Below are 6,000 nucleotides of genomic sequence, written 5' to 3' on the forward strand. Positions count from 1 at the left end.
AATGATGGTGCACTCCCACATCCTTGGGGCCCTCCTTGGCACCCCATTGCAGATGTACCCTCACCACAGGCACCTTGAATGGGGTCCCGCCCAAACCCGTCAGGGTCAGGTAGGTATCAGGCACCACCGATCTGGGGCCACCACCTCGGGCTGGGCCAGTGTCACCTCAGCACCCATGTCCCATTATCCATTGACCTTCTGTGACAATGTGACCCAGCAGAGAGAGGGGAGTGTTGACCTGTGAATGTGCCCTGGGGATGGGAGACCTGAGAGCCTGTAACCTGAGCCAGGAGGGGGAGGTAACACCTCTGCCCGGGAATGTGGACAGAGGCTGCAGGAGGGAGCCTGCTGGGGGGGGGGAGGGGGGGTTATTTTCAGTTTGGTGCTGGGTGGAGGAACGCAGGGAACCCCAGGGCTGGGGTCTAAGCTCCCTGCTCCCCCAGAAGGACTTGACTGAGGGGTCCTGGTTGTACCCACAACCTCTGTTTTGGACTGTGTTCCTGTTGTCCAAAAACCTTCTGTTTTACTGGCTGGCTGAGACTCTCAGTGAATCCCAGGAAGAGGGGTGCAGGGCCTGGACTCCCCCACACTCCGTGACACCTTCCTCCCATCCACCTCTAGGGGAACAAGGCGCTCACACTGCAGGGACAGCCCTGCACCCACCCTGTAAATTGAGAACCTTGAGTCCAGAGCAACCCAGGGGAGCTGGTCTGGGAAACTCCTCCCTCCTGAACAGTTGGTAAGCTGCGCGGACCCCCACTGGGAAGCCTGCCCCTTCTCTGGCTGTGTTCCTACCTAGTTAACTCTGTGCGGGTTCGGTCTGCTCAGTATGTCCTTGAGCTTGGGCACTGGCAGGGGCAGCAGGTTTGTATAATTTTTGGTGGTGCCCAGAACCCACCCCTGCCCAAACTCCGCCCCCCACCTGCCCAAGGCTCTGGGAGGGAGTTTTGGTGGGGGAGGAGGTGTGGGGTGCAGGCCTTAGGCTGGGGCATAGGATTGGGGTGCAGGCTTTGAGAGGGAGTTTGGGGATGGGAGGGGGTGCAGGGTGAGGGCTGTGGGGTGTGGCTGAAGATGAGGAGTTTGGGGTGTGGGAGGGGCTCAGAGTGAGAGTAGGAGTGTGGCGGGTGAGGGCTCTGTCTGGGGCTGGGGGGTTTGGGGTGTTAGAGAGGCTCAGGGCTGGTGCAGAAGGTTGGAGTGCAGGGGGATGAGGGCTCTGACTGGGACTGGGGATAAGGTGTTTGGGGTGCTGGAGGGGGCTGGGACAAAGGTTTAGGGTGCGGGGGGATGAGGGGTCTGGCTGGGACTGGAGATGAGAGGTTTGTGGTGCTGGAGGGGGCTCGGGCAGAGGGTTTGGGTGTAGGGGGATGAGGGCTCTGGCTGGGACTGGAGATGAGGGGTTTGTGGTGCTGGAGGGGCTCAGGGCTGGGGCAGAGGGTTGGGGTGTGGGGGGATGAGGGCTCTGGCTGGGACTGGAGATAAGAGGTTTGTGGTGCTGGAGGGGCTCGGGCAGAGGGTAGAGGGTGAGGCGGGATGAGGGCTCTGGCTGGGACTGAAGATGAGGGGTTTTTGGTGCTGAAGGGGGCTCAAGGCTGGGGTTGAGAGTGCGGTGGGGGGTGAAAGGTCTGGCTGGGGATGTGGCCTCTGGGTTGGGGCAGGGCTGGTGATGAGTTTGGGGTGCAGGCAGGCTGCTGTGGGACAGGGGCCAGAGAGGAGGGCTCCCTCCAGCCCTTTCCCTGCCGGCAGCAGTGAGCTCTGGGGGAAGAGCCCCCCTTTCCTGCCCCCCCCAGCAGCACACTCAGCCCCACCACTGTCACTGCATGTGCTCCTAGGGCCCCTCTCAGGTCCAGGAATCTCCCTCGCCTCCCCCGGGGTGGGTGCCGGGAGGAGCTGCGTGCGCCTCCTCCCCTGCTGTTGCCCCTGACTGTAGCCTCACTGGGGGCGAGGGATGGGGCTGCCCCTTGCCCAGCATGGGGCAGGAGGGGTGACTGCGGGCGGGGGGGTCCCCTGTGCTGGTGGAGGGTCCCACCGGAAACGGGAAGGGTCTGAGGTGGAAGGGCAGGCTCAGTCAGCCTGCCCTGGCAGTTAAGATGGCGGCACTAGGATCCTGCGGCAGCAGTTGCTTCAGGGAGGCAGCATGGAGCTGCTTGGAAGAGGCAGGGACGCTCTGCTCTGGGGCTCGGGGAGGCAGCAAGGGGAGGCCGGGGGGCACTAGTAGGAGGCGTGGGGTGGGGGGACATCCAACCCCAAATATTGGTGGAGCTGTGCCCCTGGGCTCTGAATTTTGCTGGTGCCAAGGCACCACGTGGAGATATAACTCACTGCCTATGAGTTATGTGGCCTCTCTGGCCACAGTTAATAGCAGTTCAGGTTCCATTGGTTCCCTTGAGCTGGGCGGTTGGTCCTGATGCCAGTTGTTCCCCTTGGGAGGGGGTTCTCCACATTCCCCCTTTGGGGGATCCCAGGGTGACTGTTTCTCTGCATCATGGTGGGCTTATTCTTTTGGGACTCCTCCTTTCCACCCCCTGACTGGCTGTCCACAAACTCATCGGCCAGCTGCCCTGTGCGCTGCAGGTCCTCTGGCTTTTTGTCCCCCAACCACATCCTCAGGTTGGCTGGGCAATGTTCATACAGTTGCTCCAGTACAATCAGTTAAACCATGTCCTCCTTAGTCTGGGCCCCATCTGCCCACTTGTGGACATATCCCTCCATTCAGAGGATCAGTTCCAGATATGTGTCCTCAGGGGTTTTACGCTGACTCCGGAACTTTTTCCGATATGCCTCAGGAGTCATCCCAAACTTGCATAGCAGGGCCTTTTTGAACAATTAATAGTCCCCTGCCTCCACCCCTTCCATTCGGCTATACAGCCCCATGACTTTGGGGTCCAGTAAGGGGGTGAGAAACTGGAGCCTGTCTGCAGGGTCAACTCTGTGCAGCTCGCAGGCCTTCTCAAAGGCAATCAGGAATTCATCTATGTCCTCCCCTTCCTTAAACTGGGTCAGAATGCACTTTTCAAAGCTCCATGCAGTCCTGGGTCCCCCTCACTCACTGCAGAAGAGGGCTCTCTGTTCCTTAGCCTTGCCAATTCCAGTTCATGCTGCCGCTGTTTATTCCGATCCACCAGTTCATGCTGCCGCTGTTTCTCCCACTCCTCCAGCTCATGCTGCCTCAGCTCCAGCTCTTTCAGTTTTATCTCCCTCTCCCATGCCAGCCACCTCAGCTCCAGTGATGGGGAGCTCCGCTGTGAGGATCCCCTGCTGGCTGCGGGAGTCATGGTGCCCCTGATGTTCACCAGGCTCCTTCCAGCCCCTCCCCTAGCCATAGGTAGGAGGAGCCTTAGAGTGCTCTCGGCAGCAGTCTGACCACTCCCAGTTGGGACAGACACCGGTGCCCACACTGCATTTACTGGGCTGCTTCCCCCAGGGACAGGTATCGGCTCCTCTGAGTGATCCTGCTCCTCCAGCTGGGCAACCAGCTGTTCTTTGGTGAGCTTTCCAGTGCGCAGGCCTCTCTGCTTGCAGAGCTCCACCAGGTTGCTCTTAAGGAGATGGTTACACGACTTCTCGCTGATACCAAGTTGCTGTGGACTCGCAGGCCTGTGTGTTCTCAGCTCCCCACGGTTTCCAAAAAGAACCCCTACTGTGCCAGCCCTTCTCCAGGTCACCACCTCTCTCCCAGGCTCAAGCCGCAGACTCCTCCCCACCTGTAGCCACTAACCAGGGGGACTCCGTTCCTGCAACAGTCCTTCTCACTGGTCACACACACCCAGGGGTTAAGTGTAGCTTCTCTGCTCCCTGAAACTGCTCCTCTCTGAGCCTTCAGCATGCCTGGTCCTCGTTAATCCCCCTTAATTTTATTGCTCCCCACTCACTTATTGCAGGAAGTGCCATCCACGGGGTGCAGTACATCCCACCTCTGACACCAGTTGTCACGGAGTTTGGGGGAGGTCAGGCCCCTGCACCACCTACTTCTTGCGATTCACCGTGATCTTCAGCCAGCCAGTAAAACAGAAGGTTTATTAGACAACAGGATCACAGTCCAAAACAGAGCTTGTAGGTACAGAAAACAGGACCCCCTCAGTCCTGGTTCTGGGCCTCCCCCTGTCTCCCCAGCCTACTCCAAACTGAAAAACTCTCTCCAGCCCCTCCTGTGGCCTTTGTCTCTTTTCCAGGCAAGGAGGCCACCTGATCTCTTTGTTCTCCAACATCTTCAATTGGCACCTTGCAGGGGAGGGGCCCAGGCCATCAGTTGCCAGGAGACAGGGTGTCGGCCATTCTCTGTGCAGACGGCATCACACTGGCCCTCTAAGACTCTGCAACAATCACATACCCTTGTCCTACCATCTAGATACTTAAGAAATGAATAGGGGAAACTAAGGCACCCACACAGTATTCAGAGAAAACATTAAGAAAATTCCCACTTTTTCACATCTCTCCCTCCTTCGAGACTGAACTGAGTGGGGTCCCTTTAGCTAGTGACCTGGGGAAGTTCGAACCCACCAACATTCCCATGGATGCCCCAGCATCTCTCCCATTCCTTGGTGAGAGTTACACCAGGCCTTTCCAGTTTCACACCCTCCCTTAGATCGGGTGTGCTTGATGGCATTCACAGGCCGCATGTGGGAAGGTTTATGCAGCCCCAAAACCCCTGGTGTTCAAACTGAGATCGGGTCTTCTCCAGTCTGGAGGGCTGTGATTCGGGCTCTCTTGGTTAAAAGCCCCCATCTTGACCTTGGCCACCCTCTGACCAGGTGTCTCTGTCACCAGGCATCAGCCCCTTTCATTTGATGCAGCCACGTCAGGGCAGAGAGGTCAGTATACACAGCAAAGCGCCGCCCAAATAGATACGGCTGCAGCTTTTTAAGGGCCTGCACCATGGCCAGGCATTTCTTCTCTATGGCCACACAGTTCTGCTCCCAGAGCAGCAGCTTCTTACTCAGGTACCCGACGGGGTGTCTCCCCCCTTAGCATCGACCTGCATGAGCGCCGCGCCCAGCCCTGCATCTGAGGTGTCAGTGGCCACTGTAAAGGGCTTGGCAGAGTCTGGGTTTACCAGATTTACCAGGGCCTGGATTAGAGCCTCTTTCAGTGCATAGAGAGCCCTCTGGCACTGCTCTGTCCAGACCATCTCGTCTGGCTTCCCCTTCTTACATAGCTCAGTGATGGGGGCAGCTAGGGAGCTAAAGTGGGGTACAAACCTCCGGTAGTACCCCGCCATCACGGTAAAGGTCTGGACCTGTTTCTTGGTCTGGGGAATGGGCCAGTCTCTGATTGTCTCCACCTTGGCCAGCTCTGGGTTTGGGCAGCCGCTCCCCACCTTGTGGCCCAGGTATGACACCTCTGCCATCCCCACCTTACACTTTCCAGCTTTTATTGTCAGTCCTGCCTCCTTGAGGCACCCCAGCACCCTCTTCACCTGGGACATGTGTTCCTCCCAGGTCTGGCTAAAGACACAGATGTCATCAATGTATGCCAGGGCCAAGTTCTCCATCCCCCTCAGTAGCCGATCCACCCAGCACTGGGAGGTGGCCAACGTCCCCTTGAGGTCAAAAGGCAGGACCAGGAACTCAGAGAGCCCCAAAGGTGTGGTGAAGGCAGATTTCAACCTGGCATCTGGGTCCAAAGGCACCTGCCAGTCGCCCTTGGTGAGATCCATAGTAAAGAGGTAATGAGCGCCCCCCCTCCCCCCAGCTTGTCTAGAATCTCACCAGGCCTAGGCATGGGGTAGGAATCGGACATGGTGATGGCATTAAGCTTCTGATAGTCCACACAGAATCGGACCAGCCACACTATTGAGGCTCATGGGCTGTTGAACAGCTGGATCACCTCTAAAGCCAGCATGTCCTTGACCTCTCTCTCCAGGGTCTGGGCTGTTTTCCCAGTGACTCTGAACGAGGGACACCTGATGGGAGGATTGGCTCCCATCTCAGGGAAGAGATCACCAGGGGATCTTCCCCCTTCTCCTCCCAACCATCCCTTACCAGGTCCAGGGGTCCCCTCACT

Source organism: Caretta caretta, chromosome 24 (assembly GCF_965140235.1).
Source record: "Caretta caretta isolate rCarCar2 chromosome 24, rCarCar1.hap1, whole genome shotgun sequence".
In the NCBI taxonomy this organism is placed as follows: Eukaryota; Metazoa; Chordata; order Testudines; family Cheloniidae; genus Caretta; species Caretta caretta.